The sequence below is a fragment of the Carassius auratus genome, chromosome 25, assembly GCF_003368295.1.
Source record: "Carassius auratus strain Wakin chromosome 25, ASM336829v1, whole genome shotgun sequence".
NCBI classification, from domain to species: Eukaryota; Metazoa; Chordata; class Actinopteri; order Cypriniformes; family Cyprinidae; genus Carassius; species Carassius auratus.
In genome coordinates, this window is record NC_039267.1 from 15,394,368 (window position 1) to 15,408,040 (window position 13,673).

A 13,673-nucleotide genomic window follows, 5' to 3' on the forward strand; every position below is an offset into this window, starting at 1 on the left:
GTCCATGTTTCATTAATTTTGTTCCCTAAATAACCCATGATTTAAGTGAAATAAGGGAAAAAAATAATAAATCGAACGAATTCTTAATTCATGAAATCTTTAATTTCCCTTCCCATGTTTACCACAGTAAGAGATGCGAAAACAGTTATTAAAAGCGAAAGATAATAAAATAAACCTGGGAAATTAGAGGGTTAGACTATGAAGATTTAGGAAAAGAAACAATGCCTAAATATACTGAATTTGTGGAAATTCGTGACCAACCGGCAAACCAGAACAAAGCCGCGTAAATGAAGACTATGGGGTCCAAAAGCATTGTTGCGATCTAACATTTTCCAGTTAACCTATTATTCCTCTAATAAACGAAGCTTTTATACCACACTTGTCATAATCAGATCTTATCATTTCTAAATAAATAATTGCTGGATTCAAAACAGCGATTAATAGGCGCTGTGACCGACACATTCCTGGAGCATTCAGTTTAAATCGACCGTAGTATACCGGTGCACTCTGCTGTTATGCCAAGGACGTTTTTGCTCATATGAAGAGGATCATCTTTTCCATCTATATGCGAATGCGTGTTAAGTACAAGCCTAGTTTACATTATAAATAATAGTTTAACATTCAAATACATTGCGAATATGGAAACATTTCGATTTGTGCCGAGTGAGACAAGAGCAATAACCTCCAAATAAATCTAGCCAAAGCCGCGCTCGCTCATCCTCGTGTGCACGCATGCACTGTCACGATCTAATGCGCTGTATGCCGGATTTTTAAAAATCTGACATTTTCTAGGACAGAATCCAGCAGGATCAAATTAATGTGAGCAACTGTGTTTTGGTGCAGCAGCGCCGATGTAGTTCACTTAATGTGCAAGCGCAGTCACACGCGCTCCACATTTCGGATAATTTTATACAATAATGTCAGTTGAAAACATTGCAATTGTGCTTTAAAATACAACAACGAGCACCACAAAACCATTTAAAGATGCGCGTTCAGCGTTCTCCGTGCAGGATTGGAAACTGTCAACAAAGTAAAATGACCTCAAAAGTATGGCGCGCTCTCTTCATTTTATCAAATGATCATAATCGCATCTATTCATTTTATAATCCTGCTACTAGCATTTTATTCAGACTAAAACCTCTTTAATTCAAGTGAGAAAGCGTTTTGTGTGTGTGTGTGTGTGTGTGGCTTTTGCACATCCTGTCATACCGCTGACTGCGTGCCTGTAATAGACGCATTTTGCAGTATTATGGTTAACGATTAATCGATTAATTGATCGTTAATTTAAACGACGATCGATCATGGAAATAATCGAAATTTGACATCCCTAATATATATATATATATATATATATATATATATATATATATATATATATATATATATATACACATACATATATGCACACACACACACTTCAGTTGAGTATCAGCTTTATTTTAATTAACTTATTTTAATTAGTTATATTATATATATATATATATATATATATATATATATATATATATATATATATATATATATATATATATATATATACACATACATATATGCACACACACACACACACACACACACACACACACACACACACACACACAATTCAGTTGAGTATCAGCTTTATTTTAATTAACTTATTTTAATTAGTTTTAAGAATGATAACAACAACACTGTATACAATTTACAGTAATACAGGTTTTTGTAACAAATGGAAACCGTGATGAGAGGTTGATGGTCTTTAGTGTGCCGCCTGAACAATCGGCTCCTGACCCTGCGGTGAAAGAGGAAAGATAAATGACGTCCCCGTGTCACATCTTCACGAGCTGAGAGATCAAGTCTCTGTCCATCCGTCTGCTGCCTTTGACCTCGCAGATAATAACTCAGGTCTCGTCTGCTTCACGGCTCTGAGCTCTCTTCACATCGGGCCCGTCTCAATCCACACACATCTAGTTAGTGCAGAGATAGTTAAACCGATCTACTATGCCCTGACAGTAAGAGTTATGGTTATCGGTCTCTTGCCAAGGCTAAAAAACGACTGTAACTCGACCGCACTCTGATCCCAACCGTGTTTTATAAAGCGCCCATCAATGAATTCTGAAGATCAAGCAGTTTTAGTTCGACTTGCACACGAATCTGACCAAACTGAATCTTTTTGTGGCATTTCCACACCAGCCATATCTGTAGTCTCTATCGGGACGGGTTGAATATGCAGTTTCTTTCTGGAAGATCTGAAGTTCCTCACCATATTGCTCTCTGAATGCATACATTATATAAATGAATTAATATAAGAGTTCATATAAAACCCAGAGGAAGAAATAATAGAGAGTGAGAAGAGAGAGAGAATTGTGGGAAATGTGCTGACCTAGGGGACGATTAACGCAAGCTTAACCTTCACCTGTGCCCTGCATGGCAATGAAGAGCTGCTGGGATCGATCGGTGCTATTAACTTATCCTGCATCTCATATTGTAATAATATTACACAATTTATTTTATTCAATCAAATAAATGGTGCTAATTTTCCAATCAAAATATGCATGAGACATGGGTTTTAAAAATTAGACAAGATTTGAAAGGAATGCATGAACTGATGAAAAAGTAAACCTTGAATCCAACATACTTTAAGTTCCAAAGCAATGCAATCAACGCTTTAATCCATGAGCCTGCAATGCAGCAGATCACTGCAACTGAATGTGACTCAACTCAAGCCAAGATCTAGAGTAATCCTTCAAAATGATACAAGGATTAAAAAAAAAAAATGCCTGAACCTGACAAGCTAGTTGAGCAGAGACATCTACAAGAGAGATTTCATATCAGCCCCTGAAATATGCAAGAATCGAACCTGAGTCGCTGTGAGCACAACAGCTCCTTTAGTGAACTGTGACATGACTCTGATTCAGTCAGTGACTCCACATCGCTGCGTTCATCCCCTAACAAGCCCATTTCATCACATGGGAGGAAGTGGATGTGAAATTCCATCCGTTTCTTGTACAATCTCTTCCTCTGTCCCTTGTTGAATGTTAAAAAGTGTAAACGTTCAGTGCATCCACCAGAGATGGCCAATTCCAAGTGTTCTGTAACTAATGTTACTTGCGCTGAACGAGCGCATTCGAGATCTGTGAGATCTGCCGGCCGGGGCATTAGACAGTCACTCTATGGAACAACAGGCTTAATCATGGAAATCTTCTGTACAAGAAAAACCAAACAGTACAGGGAGACTGTCATCCAGCGAGTCTAAGCCTCAAGAGCGACTGTAATACCGCAAGTGAAGGTCCTTGAAAGATCATTAACATGAACGGTTTATTTGTCTTTTCAAACAGGCATTATATACTCTATGCAAGCATTCAAAGGGATAGTCTTTTAGGAAAACAATTGGGGGGAGAGGGGCGTTTTTGTTCTTGTTTTAGACAACATCACAGGTATTCGTCGTAGTGAATGAACTTTCATAATGCACTATGACAAACTCAGTAAATATGTATATAAATATATTTTAGCATTTAGCTTAGAAACATATTAACATGCAACTACTGAAATAGTAGCGCTTCTGGTTTGAACAGCCTATTTTCTTCTTTTTTTTCACAGAGAATGCAATCCCAGAATGCACTGCAATGAAAAAAAAAACTATACTCATAAACTCTGCATTAAAGCTGCAGTAGCTAACTTTTTGTAAAAATGTATTTTTTACATATTTATTAAACCTGTCATTATGTCCTGACAGTAGAATATGACACAGATAATCTGTGAAAAAAAATCAAGCTCTTCTGGCTCCTCCCAGTGGTCCTATTGCCATTTGCAGAAAGTCATGCGCTCCCGGTAAAAAACAACCAATCAGAGCTGCGGTCCGTAACTTTGTTTGTGTTCAAAATGTAGAAAAATGAACATAATAAGAGAGTACACCATGAATCCATTTTCCAAACCGTGTTTTTAGCTTGTCCTGAATCACTAGGGTGCACCTATAATAAGTGTTTATATTCGGACTATTTTAGATTGCTTCGGGGATACCGCGGCGGAGTAACCCAGTACCTTTGTGATTCTTCATAGACATAAACAGAGAGAAGTAGTTCCGGCTACAAGGTTCTTCCGCAAGACGCAACAGTTCTGTTTATTAACCGCTAGAGCGTCAAAAGTTACCTACCGCAGCTTTAACTCCTAACATACTAGTGTCCAACTGATATAAATGGTGTATTCCTGACTTTTGGCCAAATATTCTATGCATCATTATGTGTCCTTTGCGAAATGCAATCCCAGAAATGCACTGCAAAAAGCTCAATGGACAATGAGAATGTTTTTTATGCTTATTAACAGACTATTTAACGTAACATGCTAATATCGGACTCAAATCGTGTTTTGAATCTCCACTTGGTGTTGCAGATTTCTATATCGCACATTTATGAGGTTCTGTATCATCTATAATGCCACCTAAAATGGTACCTAAACATGTAGGCAGTGAACAGTGAGGTAGCTTACTAGGTTTTGAACAGAGCTTTGGATTTATCTTGTTAACCACAACATTACTCTTCCCTCGGCTCCTCCTCTCGGTCTAGGCAAGCTGCCAGCTCCACAGTTGGAGGGTAAGAAAAGAAACTAACACAGGAATTACACAGCATCAAGAGACGTACAAATGGTTTGTTGTCTTAACCCAGACAGCTTTAAAAATATATAAGCTGTAAAGAAAATACAAAGGCCTCTATGTATACATAAAGGTATTTTTCACACAAAGAATTGGCAAAAACCCCACCTGAGGGGAAACACAAATATGGTACTTTGGACAATCTTAAATATTCACAAAGAGCAGTGTGCAAACCTAAAGCCTGGCCGGGAAAAGTTTGCACTATAGAGAGCTAAAGGGGGGTTGATAGGATTTATGCCCATCTTAAGGCTGATCGGCGCTTTAAAAACGCTGATGCAACATACCCTGAACCATTTTGTCAGAATTTATGGGTGGTTTTCATTGGACACCCGAAATGCTAACAAAGGGACCACTTGATTCCTGTTGACAGTAAATCTTAGTTCACAGTTTCTTCTGAAGTTTCAGTTAAGTTTACACACACCGGAAAACCACTTAAGAGATTTACCAGTTGGCTTTTAATGGAAGAACATGACTGGGCAATAACCATTCCTAACTTTTACAGTTACATTCATGACTTTAGTTTGGTTCTTCAGCTGCTGAAATTCAAATAAGCACATGGACAACAAGCTCTGATTCTGTGTTCAGGTTTCATGTTGCTGCTATAACTGAAAAAAGGTCAATTTTACTTTGGTTAACAGCTAAAAGAGGGAAAAACCTAATGAGGGAGCATTTTGAGGTTGCGATTGTATATGTAAAGATTTGTAGCTACTTGCGCTAATTGCTCTTGAAAGCAGAAAGCATGGAGTGAGAGGGAAAAAGAAGGTCCTCTCATTTTGAAATTGACTGCTGTGTCTTGCACCAATCATTTGTCAATCAACCTTCTTCCTGTAACTTCCAAGCAGGATTAACCATGAAATAAAGATAATGTAAGTAATAGTAGCTAATAATTAAAGAATTAACTCACCCCAAAATCAAACTTCTATCATTAATTACTCACCCTAATGTCGTTCCAAACCCGTAAAATCTTCGGAACGCAAATTACGATATTTCTGTAATGTATGACGCATATGCGCGCGTTCTCTACAATGTAATTAACATAATCAGCAATGTTTATGTTCAGGAGAAAGCGTAATTTCTGGGACTGGGAACAGTGCAGCTGCGTTGCATTTCGTCAAACATATCTTAATTTGTGCTCCGAAGATTAACGTAGATCTTACGTGTTTGGAACAACATGAGGGTGAGTAATTAATAGGGGTGCTCCAATTAATCGGCTACCGGCAATCACTATCGGCTGATAATCGCTTTGGGATGACTGATCAGCGGTCTCTATAAGGCCAAAAAATAAATGATCTCAAGCTGATGACCTTCTGCTGTGAGAAGTTTTTGATTTTACAGTTTCTCACCATACTATAAAACAACCAGCAAGTATGTATGGAGCACAGGCGACCTTCACTTTTACTCCATGTACTGTCAAAAATGAAACATGACAGAAATTTCAGGATGCCCATAGGCAGTAATAAAACTGCCTCATGTCATACGTGTCATAAAAGGATTCCTTCATGAAGGGAATCACTGTAACAACCGTCCTGCCGCTTGAAACGTATGAGAGCCCAGTGGGCTCCAGATTCATTTTGACAGATTTCCTCAATCAAGAGATTCCCACGCTAGAGATAAAACTTCATTGCATCAATTCATCAACCCGCTCAAGTAGTGAATTGCTCATCTGAGGAAAGTCGTGATGACAAGGTTACGAAACAAGTTATTTGCTGAAGATGACACCACTTTGAACATTTTGGGGTGTTTCTAAAGCATTCACATAAGATTTGTTGTTTGCCTTGTAACCAAAGTGTTAATTGTGATGAACAAGACAACAGCTTACAATATAAATTAGGGCTGCTTGATTATGGCAAAAATCATAAGCACGATTATTTTGTTCAATATTGTAATCACGAGTATTTAACACGATTATGAGGGGGCCATATGACCAAAACTTTATATGAGTGATTTATTTAAAGATAGTGATACATATCAAATCCGCATTTCCTTTATATAAGGTTGTTATGACATCTACATTGTAGCGACCAACGGAATTGCAAACAAACAAACAAACAAAAAGTCCTCAAAATTATTGAAAATAATTAAACTGTCAGTAACAAAAAAAGCAAAAGGACAAATACTACAAAAGATACAAATGAATCAAACTGTGCATTATTTGATTTTTTTAATGCAAGTCTCAAGTAGTATGATTATTTCATTTATCAGTCCCTCCAGAAAAAAGCAGATTTTTTTTTGTGATTGTTGCGGGCAAAAATCCTTGATTTTGCGGCTCGTTTTCTTAAAAAATGCGATGGAATATGCGTGATATTTTTTCAATTTTATGCGATGAAATTGCGTGAACTTGCAAAAACTGTGGTTTGATGAAAAAGAGTAAAAAAGGTGATTCCCCAACACCTTTTTCTCACTAGGCTACTACCTTATTGTAAAGAGTAATTTCTTATTACTTGCTATGATAAGCGAGCATACTAAATCACAGAATATTTAAGTTGCAATCTCTTACTGCAACGTAAATTATTTTACATACTACTAATATAATTACAACTGTAAGTTTTTGCTACTGTTCTGTAAGAAAAAAAGTGCAATCTTACAACTGTAAAGTTTCATTAACTTCTGAATGAAACTACAACAGTGTTAGTAGCCTAGTGAGAAGGGGGTGTTGGGGGAATTACCTTTTTTTCTCTATTTCATCAAACCGCAGTTTTCGCTAGTTCTCGCAATATAATTTGGCTCCACTGTCATGTAACAAATCGGGAAACTGCTTCGCGCGTTTTTTTGCGCTTATTTTTGTTGGCAAATAAGAATAATTTGCGCGCTTCAAGTTTCACCCTGGTTTCCCTGCGGGGTTTGCAGATGATGTTCACGTCACTTCACACGGTTCCCATGGCTATAGATACAGTCCACATCTAGTCATAGCTGGGGGCGTGGCGAGGGCGGAGTCGGCGTGGGGGAAAACACTGCGAGCATCGTGTGTATCTGAATGGCAAAATGCACATATTGAGCACTCATTCCCAGAGACACGTAGAACAATTGTAGTCTCTTTTAACTTTAATATTCATATACACTAGTCCATATTGATATTTGATTCATTTTACAGCCCTAATATAGATGTATTCATTAAAAAATTGCCAAATTCCATGACGTTCTGCTTTATACAGCAAGCTCTATTTTGGACTGGATTCCGCGATTCAATCATTTCGCAAACACAGACGGGGTGAATTTATGAATGAAAGTGTAAAAGTTCTGACACAAAACTAAGTTGTTACAATGAAAAATTAAACACAAAATAAAAAATAGCCCGCTGTCACTTTAAGATTCGCACAGATCCAAATGACTGTTACACGCGTATTTTCATTCTCAACTCTTTACGTTCATTTATTACAATACCGACAAAGGTATACATGTATAATCACCAAGAACAGCACTTTGACACATTTGTGTGTGTATTTTACCATTAAGGTGGGCTCCTTGAGCTAAAAGATGAATTTACATATCAGTGTTCTGTTCAGTCTGTGAGAGAATATCTCTTTCTGAGGAGCAGCGCAAGTTCTCTTTCATGCTTTTAAAAACATGAATAAATATATTTCGATAAATCAAGCACGTCACATTCTGAAAATGTCATGTTACACAATTTTACTTATTTGCACCGGAAATTGGGCTTTTATGAAGGAACGAAAGTGCAGCGCTGCAAAAGAGGGCATAATATTATCTCGATTACTGCATTTTCAAAATCATGAGGCCAAAGTCAAAATCTAACCATTTTTTTATTAATTGCACAGCCCTAATATAAATAAAGATTTAATTTGATTTAATCACCTCGGAGACGCGTTCGGTCTTTGCCCTTGCCAAATTCCGCTGTGTAAATAGCAAATCCGTCATGGCATGAGCGGAACTGGCTGTTAAAGGGAATGGAAGATGAGACTCTGATTGGTTTATTGCACGTTACGCCCCCCCCCCCAAAAAAACATTACTCATTAAGAGAATAGGGACAACCATTTGACCATGCGCTCGGGCGCGCCAACTGTTTTTCCGTCGTTAAAATAGCAAAAGTGTATCTGGACATAACCTGAGTGCACCTGCACCGTGCGCTTTACACTTTGCATTTAGATTGTTAAAATAGGGCCCCCTGGCTTCAAATGAATCATTACTGCTCAGACTCTGGCTTCAAATGAATCATAACTGCGCAGACTCTGGCTTCAAATGAATCATAACTGCGCAGACTCTGGCTTCAAATGAATCATTACTGCTCAGACTCTGGCTTCAAATGAATCATTACTGAGCAGACTCTGGATTCAAATGAATCATTACTGAGCAGACTCTGGTTTCAAATCAATCATTACTGCGCAGACTCTGTCTTCAAGTCAATCATTACTGCGCAGACTCTGGCTTCAAATGAATCATTACTGAGCAGACTCTGGTTTCAAATCAATCATTACTGCGCAGACTCTGGCTTCAAATGAATCATTACTGCTCAGACTCTGGCTTCAAATGAATCATTACTGCGCAGACTCTGGCTTCAAATGAATCATTACTGCGCAGACTCTGTCTTCAAGTCAATCATTACTGCGCAGACTCTGGCTTCAAATGAATCATTACTGAGCAGACTCTGGTTTCAAATCAATCATTACTGCGCAGACTCTGGCTTCAAATGAATCATTACTGCTCAGACTCTGGCTTCAAATGAATCATTACTGCGCAGACTCTGGCTTCAAATGAATCATTACTGAGCAGACTCTGGCTTCAAATGAATCATTACTGAGCAGACTCTGGCTTCAAATGAATCATTACTGAGCAGACTCTGGCTTCAAATGAATCATTACTGAGCAGACTCTGGCTTCAAATGAATCATTACTGAGCAGACTCTGGCTTCAAATGAATCATTACTGCGCAGACTCTGGCTTCAAATGAATCATTACTGCGCAGACTCTGGCTTCAAATGAATCATTACTGCTCAGACTCGGGCTCCAAGTTAATCATTACTCATTAATCATTGGGCTACAAATGATTCGGTATTGCTCAGAACTGGGCTCCAAATTATTGACTACTCCACAGACGCTGGCTCCAAATGATTCGCTAATGCTCAGACTCGGGCTCCAAATGATTCACCACAGTGCAGACTTGGGCTCCAAATTAATCTCTACTGCTCCGTCTCGGCTCGAAATGAATCGCTACTGCTCAGACTTGGGCTTGAAATGAATCGCTACTGCTCAGACTTGGGCTCGAAATCAATCATTACTGCACAGACGGGGGATGATTTGGGATGATTTGGATTCACTTTTTTATAGCCAAAAGAAGTGGAGTGTCTATTTTGTGCAGGTAAAGTGGATAATCTTCAACATGTAAACATGTCAGCAGTGTAGACACACATCACTGTCACCCAAAATGATGGTAGAGAACATGTACAATTTAATAGGCCGAAATACCAAGAGGTGACTTTCTGCTGAAGAAACTATCTACTATTACGACTGGTTTAATTGATCACCTAAGAACACAAAACTACAAATAGTGTTACCAAAAACCCAAATTTAATTACTGAAGCATTATTTTCAGGTTGTTAAAATCAGAACTGAATTGGTAAATTCCCACTGGAAGTTTAATTGGAATTTTAACGAGCAGAAGAGGAACTTCTGTTTTGGACGTCTAGTAATTGACACATTCTAAATTGTAAATTTGAAACCTACATATTTTTTTTCAAAGAGGACACTGTGCCCGTGTAAGTGTAGTGTAAATCAGACTGGATAAATGCATCCACTGTTTGCACACATTGTAATTCTAAATCTGTGTTCCCAGGAGGACAGGGTGCACATTCACCTACACCTTGGTCAATCAAATCTTCATAGTGCAGAAAGAACACTGGCTTGACTGGCAGCCAATGCTCTATACTGTCAGAGATCTGGAGGCATGGGCAGCCATGGACCCTCTCACAGATGGATCGGACAGCTGAACACAGTCATAATTAGAGGTAAGGGCCAAACTATTCCAACAGGAATCTACCAAAGTCATTTTAATTAATGATCCAGAACAGGGGTGGAAGGGGTTATCAATTCGGAAAAGTCAATTATAGGAAGATGCACAGATGGTGTATATATCTGTGGTTTTTATGTTACGACAACTATATGGGGGCGATCTGACAGGGAGAATGGTAAAACTTGGATCTGGAATAATTGGCTTGCAAGCGGCATGCAAAAATCCTTGCACAAGTTCAAATTTGGCCTTCTAATAGTCCGACTCTGGAGACTCTTTCAGAGATAACGCCAACACCTGAGATTACAACACCCCATTAAAACAGCTAAGGATATCTGCATCATTAGGGTGCAAAATGTGACAGAGTTGTGTGAGTGATTCTTTGCTTACCACCAAGAGGCCTCTTTGTAATGCGTGACTGAGGCATTGAGAACAGTAAGTGTCAAGCTCTTCCTAACTGCTAACAGTCATTACTATGCTGGTGTGAACTGAGAGGCAGGAATGCAGCATCTTTTTAAATCTGGATATGCAGCACATTATCCTTCACCACAGGAGAGTGAAATCGAGAGAGCAAAACGGAGGAACCAAGGAGGAGGATCTAAAAATAGCTCTTGTTGTCGCCATCGGGTTCAGATGCAGGGAACTAGCAGGGCCGCGTTGCGGACGACATGAAGATGACATTCAGGGGAGACGGCAGGAGACACGCAACTGGATTAGGCTAATGCATGGTGTCGACAAGTGCTATTAGCGAATTTCAATGAAGTGGTGCAAATATGTGCAGGTCTGGGATGATATCGAGCTAATCCAGAAATGAACACAGCGGTACCAAATTAGATGCTATGTTGGCCACTGAAAAAAAAGAGGAGCTTTGATTCACAAATTTGTGGAGAAATGAACTACTTTTCTCTCAGTGCAACAAGAAGAAAATAGTGTTCACAATAGCAGAAAAGTAGGAATGCACAATACTTAGGAATCACATCGGTATCAGCTGATATCAGTAGGGATGCACCGAAATTTCGGCCACCGAAAATTTTCGGCCGAAAATGGCCTTTTCGGTTTTCGGCCGATAGACTTTTATCACCGAAACAACACGGCCGAAATGTTGTGACGACGCAAACAGAAACCGCGACCTGCACGTGCACCTGCATAGCAAAGACCACGAGCTCCACGCGACATTCACTTAACACCAGTGAGAACATTCTCTCTCTTCGTATTCCTTTATTCGCAGCACTAAAACGTCTCCTAACAAAGAGATTAAGACGGACCACGAAGTAAAAACAAAGAAAAGTACAGTCTTATAGAGTCTGTTAACACACGTCTCACTGAGATCTTTTCGGATCCTCTGCACTTCATCGCGAATGTGCTTGATCCGCGTTATAAAGACCATTACTTGGATGCGGAAATAAGGCAGCGCGCACGAGAAATGAACCAGGCCGCGCTGGATGCGGAGAACCCACGTGGAGACGGAGAAGCGCCAAGCGCAGGAGACAGATCAGAGCGCAGAAAAAAAAGACTGGTCTCTGCACCAGATGAGTGGCATGCACCATCGTTGTCTGATATGGTCAGTGGAATTCTGCAAGAAAGTGCCTCAAATAATAATAATACGTTGGCTATTTTGTTCTTATACACACACACAAACATATATACATACATAATATCAGATTGTAGCTATATGCTAGATTTTCTGCTAGATTTCTGCTTTAATTTGATAAAAATGTTTATTTATGCCCTGGCTCTATTTAAATACACTCTCTCAAATATTTCTCAAATGTCAGGCAGATGACAAGCTCAACAGCTAGATGGTTATCTGTCTGAAGTCCCATCCCCAGAAGTGATAACAGTCTTGCCAACTGGAGAAGTAATGCACTTTCTAGTCCTACATAGAAAAATTTCAAATGCACTTCACCTAAATGCACTTTGTTTTTATGAGAGAACTGTTCATTTTAAAACCTTTCTGCAGGCCAGTAGGCCTGTACATTATTATTAAATATACACATGAGTGGGATACATTTTTAGTTTGAATTTTATTTTATACTGTGCATTGTTGCAATGTGCTTAATATATATTTTCATCATTTGTAATTATGTATTTTTGTGTGTGTTTTTTTTTTAAATAAGTTATGTAATTGTAATTATCTTTGAAACTTTAATATTAATTTATGCAATTGCAATGTCTTAATTTTAGTAAAGTTAGTACACGGTCATAGCAATAAATGCAATGGTACTAATAATTGGCATAATTTCTTTCTCTTTTTCGGTTTTCGGTTTCGGCCAAGAATTTTCATTTCGGTGCATCCCTAGATATCAGTATTTTTATCGTTATTGGTCCCCATTGGCTCATTTCCATTAATGATTGGTGAATTTTATTGTTTTCCATCATGGCCAAAAATAGGAAATTAAATTTCCACTGCAGACCCTCACAACTGCCTGTCAAGGTCAATAAGTGTCATAAAATATCAGATAATTGTACTTTTTCATGACATGGCAGGGCTAGTTTAGGTTTTAAAATGCTAAGTGGTTCAACTCAACAAAAACATAGTATTTATGAATTAAAACTTGATGAAGCAAATTAGTTTACACTGAAAAATAGATCTAAAACTTAAAATAAAATTCGAAATAAATTACCATAACGCAAATACCTTTAATAATTCATGGTAAATATAACCAAGAATATTCAGCTTTTAAAGAAAGTTGATCAGGTCTGTTTTGATCTTGTGTTAAATTTAAATGTGAATTAGTAACTGGCAACATACTTTACCAAAAAATTACAGAAAACCGTACAGAAATCATCAGGTGACAATCAAACAAAGGTTAAGTGTTAGCAAAGCCAGACAGAGCAGGAGCTGCATTGGACAGTGCAAACAGATGCACCCAAAGAACACTGCGTATGTTGACTAGAAGCCAAAAGAAGATGAGGGTGGAAAAACATCCAAATGTCTCTCTTAAACACACACACACCACCTTTGGATCTGGCATCAGTCCGTAACACGTAGGAGCTGATGACTGATGACTTCAGAAATGGAGAAAGATGTGTCTCAAAGTGCTGACGATGGCTAAAAGCCCCAATCCAGGATCATGTGATCCAGCTA

The 13,673-nt window shown here is 38.5% G+C and overlaps 1 protein-coding gene across 4 annotated transcripts in view; it reads right to left on the minus strand.

Annotated features, from left to right (window-relative positions):
* The window catches only part of LOC113043481 (tight junction protein ZO-1-like), a 141,382-nt gene that overhangs the window by 41,272 nt on the left and 86,437 nt on the right, over positions 1–13,673 (minus strand). The gene's annotated exons all lie outside the window — the stretch shown is intronic.